This window comes from Rattus norvegicus, chromosome 1 (assembly GCF_021556685.1).
Source record: "Rattus norvegicus strain SHRSP/BbbUtx chromosome 1, alternate assembly SHRSP_T2T, whole genome shotgun sequence".
NCBI classification, from domain to species: Eukaryota; Metazoa; Chordata; class Mammalia; order Rodentia; family Muridae; genus Rattus; species Rattus norvegicus.
Genome location: NC_141534.1, coordinates 210061360 through 210074713, shown reverse-complemented (window position 1 = coordinate 210074713; position 13354 = coordinate 210061360).

Genomic DNA, 13354 nt, shown 5'->3' with positions numbered 1-13354 from the left:
AACAGTCTCACCCTTAACACAGGGCTATATCCCTGGAGTAAGGGCCCTCCTCAACCTACCTACTCACTCTGCAGCCACTAGGAACTTTGATCTCTGCCTTTTAGACATCTAATAAAGCCACTACCCAGAACCCTATTGCTGCGTTTTGTCTGCTTTCCTTTGTTTGGGGGAGGGTGCACTAGGATAGTACCTAGGGCCACACTGCATTTTCAGTAGATCATAGGCCAATGGACAGAGCACCCTACTTGGCACAGCTCCACCACACACTACGGCTGACAGGCAGAAGTGTCACTCAGCCCTTACTGTGCAACTCCTCCATGCATCTGAGGAAAGCAGAGAAAATTATGGGAGCACATCACCATCTTCTTTGCTGATCGGCTCAGGTAAGGTTGCTATCACAAAACGCCACAGAGGCAGAGGCTTGTCAACGGTAGAAGCAATTCTTCTCAAATATGGAGGGTAGTTCAAATGTGGCAGAATTAGTGCTCTTAGGTCTGTCTGTCTTTGAGGGGTGTGTGTGTGTGTGTGTGTGTGTGTGTGTGTGTGTGTGTGTGTCCCACATGCACCTGACTACAGGTGCACATGCAGGCGTATGTATATGCAGAGGCCAGAGGCCATTGCTAGGTGTCTTCCTTGATTTTTTCTTCTATTTATCTCTCCCTGAGTCTGGAGCTCACCAATTTTAATAGGCTGGCCAGTGAGCCCCAGAGATCCACATCCACTGTCTTAGTTAGGGTTTCTATTTCTGTGAAGAGATACCATGACCATGGCAACACTTATAAAGAAAAACATTTAAACAGAGCTAGCTTATAGTTCAGAGGTTTAGTCCATTATCACATGGTGGGTTGTAAAACTGACATGATGCTGGAGAAAATGCTGAGAGTTCTACATTTGGATCAGCAGGTAACAGGAAGAGAGAATGAAACTGGGTCTGGGTTTTCTGAAATCATGAGCCTAAATAAATCTCTCCCTTCTTAAGTCGTTTCGGCTAGGCATTTTGCCACAGCATGGAGAAAAGTAACTAACACCATCTACCTGCCCTTCCTGCAAGCCTCAGCTCCGGGGCCCAGGGAAGTCCCAACCTCACAGTCAGCCTCCTGCCGCCCCAGCCTCACCCATTGTTGCAGGCTGGACAACTGGCTACCACTCATCTTGGTTCCAGTCTCCACTTTCTGCCCTCTGGGTACATCAGGCTCAATCTTGCTTCTGCAGTCTGGTTCCCCAAGAAATTCCTTTTCCCAAGGTCAGGCATTTACCCAAAGCCACCATCCCCTCAGGGGCTCGAAGAAAACTCCTGCTTGCTAAAAAACAAAACAAACAAACAAACGAAAAAACCAGAGTCATTCCGCTTATCTCTGGCAAGAGGAACATATGCCTCTAAACATATGACTGTATTGTCTTTAAATTTTTTATTTATTTTATGTACATGACTGCACTGTCACTGTCTTCAGGCACACCAGAAGAGGGAATCGAATCCCATTACAGATGCTTGTGAGCCACCACATGGTTGCTGGGAATTAAACTCAACACCTGGGGAGGTAGGGGGCGGTCAGGTCAGCGCTCTTAACTGCCGAACCATCTCCCCACTGCTAGCCCATAGACTTTCTCGTCCCCTCTCCCTCCTCTCAAAAGCCTCATCCCAGCTCACAAACCTCCTTTCTCCCATTCCCATTTAACCCTAGAAATCTTCCCCCTGTAGCTTCTCTTTGATTTCCTGGGTGGCAGCCTGGGCAGTGTAGAATAACCTTTCCTTTTTCACCTACAGATTGGCTATTTTGGTTTCCCTACTAAGCCTATTATCATTCACTAACAGCCACTAGCCCAAGATTATTTCAACCTACAAGTACTTAGGGCTACTGAAATCAGGTTTTTCTGGAGGTCAACTTCAGAAATACGCTGTCCCCCAGGAGTCTGGTTTTGTTTTTGTTTTGTGAGACAGGGTCTCACAAATGTAGTCTAGGCAGGGCTGGAATACAAAGAAATCTGACTCCTGAGTGCTGTGATCAAAAGCATAGCAGGCTAACTACCAGGGTTTTTGCTTGCTTGTTTGTTTGTTTAAAGATTTATTTATTTTATGTATATGAGTACACTATAGCTGTATTCAGACACACCAGAAGAGGGCATCGGATCCCATTACAGATGGTTGTGAGCTACCATGTGGTTGGTGGGAATTGAACTCAGGACGTCTGGAAGAGCAGACAGTGCTCTTAACTTCTAAGCCATATCTCCAGCTTTCTTTGTTTGTCTTTTAATTGAAGTCTGGTGTGGTAGCACATGCCTTTAATACCAGCACTCAAGGTGGCAGAGGTAGGTGGATCTCTAAGTTGGTTTTATAGATTGAGTTCCAGGATAGCATAGGCTCTACAAAGAAAGCCTGTCTCAAGAATAAGTGAATGAATAAATAAATAAATGCAAATGGCTGAGTCTAATGACAGTTTAGGCATGGAAGATGTTAACAAATCGGGCAATTCTCTTTTATCTCATTTGTCATCGTAACTGGCTAATGCTTGCCATCCACACAATGTCAAGACTTAAACAGAACTGATGCCATCTTGAGCCCTTTTATTTTGACCACGATTTACTTCGAATAGAGGCTTTATTTCCAAAAACAAAATATTTCATGTGAATTGTCTAAAAATAAAGAGTATTAAGCAATAGAAAAGAAAATACCTTATTTAGGCAGTGGTGACTCATGCCCTTAATCCCAGCACTTGGGAGGCAGAAGCAGGCAGATCTCAGAGTTCAAAGACCTGCCTAGAGCAATAAGACAAGCTGGAGAAGTATAAGAAGTCAGGCTACCCCTGTTTGTCAACAGCATGATTCTTAAAGACTTTACAAGGAAACTCTCGGCTCTGAGAAATAATTTCAGCAGAGTGTCAACGTACAAAAATCTGTAACTCCCTGCATACCAATAATAAATAGGTTGAGAATGAAGTCAGGCAAAATTCCACTCACAGTAGCTTCAAAATATGAAACAAAAATACCTAGCAAGACCCAACCTCTCCACCCCACCAGATCCGCCATACCCTTCTCCAGGGAACGCTAAACAAGGAACCCAATGATCTGGAAAGAGGGATGGGGAAGATGGGGGGGATCCTAATTAAGGCGGGGAAGAAGATGAATACAGAAGGAAGGAGAGTAAAACAAGAATAAGGATGCCTGAAAAAGTCATATGGAGCCATGCTATTAGCTATGTACTAAAACTACCTGTAATGCACATAATTCAGTGTATACATATACAGTTTAAGTGAAATTTTTTATCTGGGTTGACATCGTCCCACCAAGAGCCATAGACCATTAAAAAAAAAAAACTTCAGCACCAGGCTTGAGGAGCCCTCTTGTGTTGTTGGTGTCAGGGTTGTCCAAGAGACTCCCAAAACATTATAGGCCGTTGCTATTACCTTTGATGGTAATAGCATCCATGGGTGGAAAAGTAAGTCCCTATTGCTGAAAACACCATGCACTTTGGACAATGGGCCCAGAAGCTTCTTAGCTGGAGTTGACCTGAGACCCTCCTCCCTAAGGACTAGTTTTTATGGTAGATACCAGGAGGCAACTTCCAAAGGAGAGAAGCAGCCAATAATAGTTCTACCCAGCTATGACACCTATGAACTACACTGACCAACATGTCAGGGTAATCATAAGGATACAGTAGTGCCATTCATTACTTCGTAGCAACCAACAGCCAGGTGAACTTCAGACTCACTTCACAAAAGGGAAATGGTGCCTGGCACTGGAAACCCACTCAACTTACCTAGAGCTAGTGAAGATATGAGCCTTGAAGACAAATTATGACCACCAACTTACTAAACCAACATAATGCCTAACTCCAATCTAAGTATCTGTCTTTATACCAACAGAAAAGCATCGTCCTTAGCCCCCATCAGGGAAACATCTCTTTGCAACAGATGGAAACCACAGTATTGAATTATCTCATTATTGAAAACCACAACCGATCAAAATGCAGAGTTGTGGGGTCCAGTCCCAACTGATACATCTGCAATGTAACCCGGTACCTAAGACTCCAGGATCATTGAGGAAAGGGGGAAGTAAAAGTGTAAGGCCAGAGTTTACTGTGAAATTGTGTCCCCTAGAAATCTAAGAAGCCACACCCATGAAGTCTCACCAATAAGGCTGCCCAAACTTGACCCAAATAAGGACAACATGACCCAAATAAGGATGACACCAACAGAAAAGCTAACATGGACAGTGAAAAGCTTACAAGGCCCGAACCCTGGACAAAGACAAAGAACTACCGGCAACTACGAAACACTGAGAGTGGGACAGTGTTCCTTGGGGAAGAGCCCAACCATTGGTTATCCAACATCAAATGCTTGGCCTTGAAAACATACGTACAAGTAACATTGTACAGAATGAGCAGGTTGCATTTATGTATTTAGGAAAATATACATATATGTGCCGTGAATCTGAAAGAGAATAAGGGGAAAGCATAGGAGGGTTTGTATAGAGGAAAGGGAAGGGAGACTAATATAATTACATTGTGTCCCAGTCAGGGTTACTATTGCAGTGATGAAATCCATGACCAAAGCAGCTTGGGAAGGAAGGGTTTGCTTATTTGGCTTATACTTCATCACCATTGTTCATCATTGAAGGAAGTCAAGACAGGAACTCAAAACAGGGCAGGAACCTGGATGCAAACCCTGATGCGGGGAGCCTATGGAGGGATGTTACTGATTGGCTTTCTCCATGGCTTGTCCAGCCTACTTTCTTATAGAACCCAGGACTATCAAGCCAGAGCTAGTCCTACCCACACATGGACTAAGTCCTGCCCTATTAGTCATTAGTTAAGGAAATGCCTACAGCTTAATATTATGGAGGTATTTTCTCAATTAAGGCTTCTTCCTCTCAGATGACTCTAGCTTGTGTCAAGTTGACATGAAACTAGCCAGCACGATTGACCCCTTATCGGCGTGACACACAAACACGTCACTGTTAAACCATAATTTTTTCTGCTTGCTCATCCACAAGATTGTATACTAACCTCAATATTATAATATAGGCATTCCAAGTACTAAAAGTCCCACAGTCTTTAAAAATTCAAACACATAAATTTTGTATCTTTAAAATCCAAAGTCTTTACACAATTTCAAAGGAATAGTAGAAAGGGGACTGCCATAGTTTGCTTTATGTAGATGTGGTAAAACACTGACAACACCCAACTTGGTGTAGGGTAGAGGCATTTGGTTTGTTTGTTTTCAATGAGCTAAATTAATGATGAAAAGCAAGACAAAGATTTATTCAATGTAGCTTACAGCTTACATTCCACAAGGAAAGGAAGTCAAGGCAGGAAGTCAGAGCAGGAATCTTGAGGTAGAAACTGAAGCAGAAGCTATGGAAGAATGCTGTTTACCAGCTTTTCTTGACTTGCTAAGCTTGCCTTCTTTTATAGCCTGAGATCACCATCCCAGGTCTGGACCACCCATAGAGGGCTGAGCATCAGTCCTTAATCTAGACAATACCTGACAGACATCCCACAGACCAATCCTATAGAGGCAGATCTTCAACTGCGGTTCCTCTTCAAGGGACTCTCTCTAGTCTGTGCCGAGCTGGCAAGACTGACCAGTACAGGAACTGTGGGAAGAGAGAACAGAAGAGAGTAATAGACAACACATCACAAGAAAGGAGGAGAGGAAGAGAGGACCAGTTAGAGGGGATGAGGAAGACTGGGGAAGAGTTTGCGACTAAGAACACAGTATAATGATCCATGTGTGTGAAAAATGTCACAGTGAACTTCAGCATTCTTTGTTATACATAACCTCCCCCTCATTCTAGGATTCCAAAGATGCATTCGGTAGTCATTGGATTTCTTTATCTGTCTTTCCAATGTGGCCATAATGGATAAATCTTTGTCCTGCTTTTTACTATTAGTCTAAAGAGATAGATAGATAGATAGATAGATAGATAGATAGATAGATAGATAGATGATAGATAGATAGATAGATAGATAGATAGATAGATAGATAGATAATTTCTGTGCATTTGAGGCCAGCTTGATCTACAGAGTGAGGTGTATACCTGTGTACTACATGTGTGCAGTGCCCAAGGAGGCCAGAAGAGGATGCTGGGAATAGAACCCAGGTCCTAGAAGAGTAGCTAGTGCTCTTAACCACTATCTCCCCATCTCTGGCCTTCAAAAAAAGATTAATTTTTATGTGTATGTGTCTATGTGTGTGCCTGCCACATGTGTTTGGGAACTCACAGAGGCTAAAGGAGGGTGATCAGACCTCCTGGAGCTGGAGTTACAGATGGTTATGAGCTGTCTGACCTGGGCGCTGGCTGCAGCGTGAGCCATTCCTCCAGCCCCTAATTTGGCTCTTTAAATTGGCTTATTAAGGATGAGTGAACAAGCCTGGTTTGTTGGAGATGCCAGAGCACAGGCTCTGTTTTAAATAATTCTAGGAACAAAGCCATCCAAGTGTCCACTGACACGAGAAGAAAGAATGCATGTGTTAGACCATGGATGGATCTTGAAGACACCATGCTGTGTGAAACAAGCTGGACGAAAATGGACAAGTGCTTTGCAACTGTACTGGTAGGAGGTCCCTATACTCATCAGCCCCATAGAGACAGAAGACAGGGTAGGGAGGCCAAGGGGAGTGGGCATTTGGTGAGGATGGCAGAGCTTCCGTTTGGAAACATGAGAAAGGTCTGGAGGTGGACGGTGGGGATCAACATGGATGTACTTTGTGCTGCTGAGCTGTGTGCACTTGGAAATGAATAAGATGGAGATGTTTAGAATTGCAAAATGGTTTGGCAGGTAAAGCCACATCCCTTGGAGACTCAGTACTAACTGGGCAGGCAGTTCAGTGTTTATGAGGCTGTGGGGTTCATCCTGAGTACTACCAGACTAAAATAAGAATAGTGATAATAAAGTTTGGGTCAGTAAGATAGTTTAGTGTGTGTGTGTGTGTGTGTGTGTGTGTGTGTGTGTGTGTGTGTCTGTGTCTGTGTCTGTGTCTGTGTGTGTGTGTGTCTGTGTGTGTGTGTGTGTGTGTGTGTGTGTGTGTGTGTGTGTGTGTGTGGTGAGGGGTACTGGAGAGATGGCTCAGTGGTTAAGAGCACTGACTGCTCTTTCAGAGGTCCTAAGTTCAATTCCCAGCAACCACATGGTGACTCATAACCATTTATAATGACATCTGATGCCCTCTTCTGGGCTGAAGATAGTTACTGTGTACAGTATACATAAGGCAAATAAATAATTTTTAAAAAAGATAGTTTGGTGGGTAAAGACACCTGCTGCTGACAAGTCTGATGTCCTGAGTTTAATCCCTAAGACTACATTGGGGAAGGAGAGAACCAGCACCATTGTGTTTGTGTTCTGACCTTCTCCAGCACACAATGGCAAGAGAGCACAAAAACACGTATGTGCACATATACACTTTTATATTATACATATTTTAACCACAAATTTTAAATACCAGCAGTGAAGTTTACTATATAGTAATGTTAAAAATTAAAGAGAAGTATGCAAAAGTGAAAATAAAATATTGAACATGTGCATACATATGGTCTTGCTAAAATATAGATCTTTGCTTGCAGGATCCAAGCAATAGAAGACAGGTAGCCGGGGAACAGGAGATTGTCTATGAAAGCTAAGTATCCATCAGTGGCCACGTGAACAGAATCATGCAGCATCGTGTTTCCTTGGTGACTGGTTTGTATCATCGTGTTATAGAGGTTCACCCATGATGCTTTTCTAAAGGGAACCCTACACAGAGGAAGGAACCAGACTCATATCAACAGCAACTCACAGACCAGAAGAAAAAGGTAAAAGCAAGGGGCCTAAGAACAGAGACAAGCCTTATCTGTGAACATTTGTGACTAGGGATGTGGCTCAAAGACAGAGTGCATAGGCAGCATGGGTGAGGCCACAGGTTCTAGCCTCAGTGTTGCCAAAGAACTGGAGGTGTGATTGGCCTAGCATCATGGCTCTACGGATAAAAGCAGCGGAGGGCAAGCTTGACATCCAGAGTTCAATACCCAGGACTCACACAGTGAAAGGTGAGAACTGACTCCTATTCTTCCTCCGACCTCCACACATGCACCGAGGCATATGCCAGAACCTCCCATCCACACACATCCACACAAAATAAATAAAAATGTAATTTTAAGAACTGTTAAGATTTATTTTTATGGGCTGGAGAGATGGCTCAGTGGTTAAGAGCACCGACTGCTCTTCCCAAGGTCCTGAGTTCAAATCCCAGCAACCACATGGTGGCTCACAACCATCTGAAATGAGTTTGATGCCCTCTTCTGGTGTGTCTAAAGATAGCGACAGTGTAATCATAATATATAATAAATAAATAAAATATTTAAAAAGATTTATTTTTATTTTATATGCGTGAATATTTTACCTGTATGTGTACTGTGTATGTGCCTGGGATTTACAGAGGCAAGAAGAAGGCACTGGGTCTCCTAGGAACTGAAGTATTGGATGGCTATAAGCTGCCAATATGAGGTGCTAGGAACTGAACCCAGGTCCTCTGGAGGAGTAGCCAGTGCTCCAAAATGCTCTAAAATGACTGGCCATCTCTCCAGTCATCAATTTCAAGAAAGTTTAACTCCAACACATACAACAATGAAACTACCTTTACATAGGGACCTACAGATGCTGTGAAACTGCACACATGATGCAGGAAGACGCTCGCAAACCTGGTACTCTAGTTCCTTCTCTGTTGGTGTGACAAATACCACAGACAACCTGATCAAAAACATCTTTAAGGGAGAAAAGGTTTACTTGGATTACAATTTCGGGTCACTGTTCACCATCAAGAAAAGTTAAGGCAGGAACCTGAGGCAAGAATTTGAGCATAGGTCTGCTTTCTATTCTACACAGCATTATCTCTGAGGCAGGAACTCACTCTACAGTCAAAGAATCATGGCAAGATCGTAGTGGAATAGCTTGCTGGCTAGCAGGCAGGCAGGTTCATGCTTCCTAGCTTTTTTATAAAGTTCAGGACCACAGACCAAGGGACGGTTTCACTGAACAGTGGGCAGGGCTTTCCTACATTAATAAACAATCAAAATAATCCCTCCCACCCATGCCCATAGACCAGTCCGGTCTGGGCAGTTCTTCAGTTGAGGCTTTCTTCTCAGATGATGACTCTAGGCTGTATCAAGTTGACCGGTAAAGCTCACCAGGACACATAGGTAGCAACTGCCACTGGACACAGTAGCCTGGAGTAATGTGCAGTAGTGGGAATGGGGTGCTTCCTGTTGCTATTCTAATCTGAAACAAGGGCAAAACCGGACAGTGTTGAAACTGCTGCATGTGGCAGCTAGAGACTTGTTATATTATGCCCCCACCATGTTTCTTTGTAAGTTCAATTGTGTCATAACCTAAAAGTAAAATAGTCTGAAATGTATACTAAGGGCACATGAAAGAAAGAACAAGAACAACACCGCACCAGGCTGTTTATACCAGCCAAAGTATGAAAATAATCATATATATATATATATATATATATATATATATATATAGAGAGAGAGAGAGAGAGAGAGAGAGAGAGACAGACAGACAGACAGACAGACAGACACAGAGAGACAGAGTGTATGTCTGGGGGGTGGGTAGCTCAGTAGGTAAATTGCTTGCTGTACAAACCTGCGGACCTGAGTTTGAATCCCCAGCATCTACATAAATGCAAGGCAGGCTTGTAAACCCACCACTCAGGATAAAGAGACAAGAGATCCCTGGAATGAGCCAGTTGGTTAAACTAGCCAAGACAGTGAGCTTTGTGTTCAAATGAGAGACCCTGGCCTAATATAAGTTGGCAAACTATTAAAGAAGACACCAGATAATGACCTCTAGTTTCCACACACTTTTATGCACACCCATACATACACGTGCCTGCAGCTATAGACATTCAAACATGTATACACCTGTACTAAGAAAAAACAATTTTTAAAATAGATGACGCAGAATTGTAAGTCAAATAAACCCTTTCTCCCCCAAAGTTGTTTTTGGGTATTTGTCACATCAGCAGGAACTAAAGCACCAGGTTCGTGGGTGGCCTCCTACACTGTATTTGTAGTCTACACCCGTAAGTTCCTATTTGTAGTACCCATGGTGTCAGAAACCTGTAATTCCAGCACCCAGGAGGCTGAGGCAGTGGGATTACCAGGAACTCCAATCCACACTGAACTATATAGTGAGTTCAAGGCCAGTGGGTTACAGAGCAACAGCTTGTCTCAGGAAAGAGCTAGCGGTGGGATAAATGCTGGTTGAAATAGCACTGCAAGCCTCCTGGAAATACAGCAACACAGAGATGTGCTTGTGGGAGAACAACAATAAGAAAGCATTTCCCCAGCTTGGAGAAGCACAACAGCAGAGTATCTACCTCTTTTCCACATCTGTGTCTGAGTACTGACAGCGTCATCCATCAGAACAAGTGAAGGGGCCAGGCTCAAAGAGAGTCTATTTTCTTAAATGTATGCAGTTGTCAACCCATCATCTTCCACAGTGGCCACACCAGTCAACATCCCTGCCAGCAGAGAAGAGGCTTCCCTCCTAGCCCCCCACCCCCACCCCCACCCCCCACAATCTCATCAGCATCTGTTGCTTTTGTTCTCTTGATTCTGACTGGGGTGAGATGGAATTTCAAACTGGTTTTAATTAACATTTCCCTGACGTACACATGTTTTTCAAGCAAATAAAAATAGAAATACCACATAACCCAACTACCAGTAGCACTCGGGGCCATAGACCCAATAGACTAGGACCACATTCCACAGAGATACTAGCACACCTGAATTTGCTGCTGCACTAGTCAGGAAAGGGGATGACCTTAGATGTCCATCAACAGATGAATGGCTAGAGAAAAATACACACAAAATCAGACACAACTACAACACTAATTGAAACTCATCAAGATTCAGAAAGACAAATACAATGTGTTTTCTCAGAAAAAGAATGTAGACATTTTTGGTGGTGGTGGTAGTGGTGGCGATGGGTACAGAATATGAATCTAGAAGTAAAAGCTGGGGAGATGGCTCAGGTGTTAAGAGAGCTACCTGCCCAAGCCTGAGAACCAGCTTTGGATCAAAGCACCAATGTAACAAGGTCTCAGAGATACTCCTGACCCTTGCTGGCTTTTAGCATGGCTAGAAAAGTAGAGGCTCTAGGTTCAGGGAAAGACCCTGCCTCAAAGGAAAAAGGCAAAAATCGATAGCGGAAGATATACTCTACTCATGCACAAATGCACATAAAGTACACACATGTGCATGTGAGAGTACACACACATTTACAAGCAAACTAAAAAGAGAACAATAAGAAGGGATGCTAAGGGATGTGGAAGAGCGAAAGAGGAAAATGGAATGTGTGTGAGGGAGGCAGGGGGAGCTATTGGGGGGAAAGAAAAGTTGCCAGAAGGAGAGGCATGGGGATGGAGGAGTGCTGTGTGTGTGTGTGTGTGTGTGTGTGTGTGTGTGTGTGTGTGTGTGTGTGTGAAATATCATAATGAAGCCTATAACTTGCATGCTAAGTCTATATTTTAAAGGGATGGATAGTAACCCCTTAACTCCTCTCTAGTTGAAGACTAGAGAGAAGTTAAGAATAGTAGTTCAGAACACTTGCTGCTCTTTACAGAGGACCCAGGTTCCGTTCCCAACACCTACATGTTATTCACGACAGTCTGCAAGCCCAGTCCCAGGGCATCTGACACCCTCTTCTGGCTTCTGAGGGCACTGTGGGCACATGGTGCTCATCCACACATGCGGGCAATGTTTATATGCATTAAACATAAGTAAATAAAAGCCAGCTCATCTGTTTAAAATAATAAAGTGTAAGAATAAACATCACCTTTTTTAAAAGTTAAAAAAAATCAGTTTGAACGGTGGTACATGGGGCTGAAGAAGATAAATTCTAGCAGGGACCAGTGCTCCGTTCTGTAGGAAGACAAAGTCCTGCAGATGAATGGTGGTGGCAGTATACAGCGACCAGAATGTCCTCAAGGCTTCTGGGTTTTACTCTTCAACGTTGAAAGTGTAGATGTGTATTTGACTATAAAATATGATTTAAAAATAAAGATTGAGGGTGTGGCTCTGTGACAATGTAATTGCCTAGTATCCATGAGGCACTGGGTTGGATCCCTGGCATTGCCGCACTGGGGAATATAATGGTAAAAATTTTTTTAAAAATCAGGAAAGGGCCATCTGCTACATTTTATCTACTGTGCCTTAAAAGTCAGGCAGGGCAGCCCAAGGGCATGGGTGGTTCTCGTGCCTCACAAGCTGAAGCGGAGAGCTGAACATTCTCTTCTCCAGCTGTACTTCAGGCGGCCAGCCCGCGCAGCGTGCTGTTGTGAGCGGCAGAGGGCGCACGTGGACAGAGCAGACAGCCAAGCTCGCTGCACCTGCTAGACCCAGAGTGAACATCTAGTCTCCGCACTCCGTAGCAGCCAGTACTGTCTCAGTCTGGGCGAGCCTCTAGCACTGGTAAGGTTCTGTCAACACAAAAGACTCCAATAGGCGTACTCAGGTCTGGGGCCGGTACGGTGCAGAAAGGCTGCCAGAGGATGGATCCTGTTCCCCCCTTGGCATAGATGCCGCTGACTGAATTCAGCTCAGAAGAAACCAGCATCCTGAGACTGCTTCGCCAGCTCCAAACCCTTCTCATCAGCTCTACAGACTGCCTCGCTCCTTGGGGTGCGGGGGAACACGGTCTGTAATGCTGGAATGGGCCATAACTAGCATCATCTATATGGTAGAGCCTAGCATGTCCACCCACAAATTGTATGTGTATAATCATAAGAGTGTCCTAACACAAAACTATAAGCTTACTTGAAATACTTTGGGGTTTTTGGTAATTTTTTTGTTTTGTTTTTGCCTTTTTTGTTTTTGTTTTTGTTTTGTTTTGTTTTTGTTTGGTTTTTTTGTTGTTGCAACAGGATTATATCAAATACAACATTGTATTACAATCTTAAAAGTGTGGGAACAGACTACTGGCTAAGCCCACCCACCTGGGTTTCCAGAATGACCTCCAGGTCACCTGTACCCTGCTGCTCAAACCTGGCAAGAATCCGCCCCAGCATAACCAAGATCTATTTGGGCAACTCCCAGAGAATCAGACCATATCCTGTCACACTCTTCCTCACCTGGGTAGTCCCCATTGGGCTCCTCTTGAACCTGGTAGAGCGAAAAACAAAGCATGCCCCACACACACACTCATTCTCCCCCCCCCACACACACACACACTTGTACCTGACAACTCCTTTGTCAGCCTCCATATCTCAGGCTCCAGTCCCTTTCAGAGCTGCTGCTGCCTCCTCCAGAATCCTACATGACCTGATTGCCTGGACCCGTCCAGGTCTCAGCTTGCGTTACTCCCCCTTCCCAG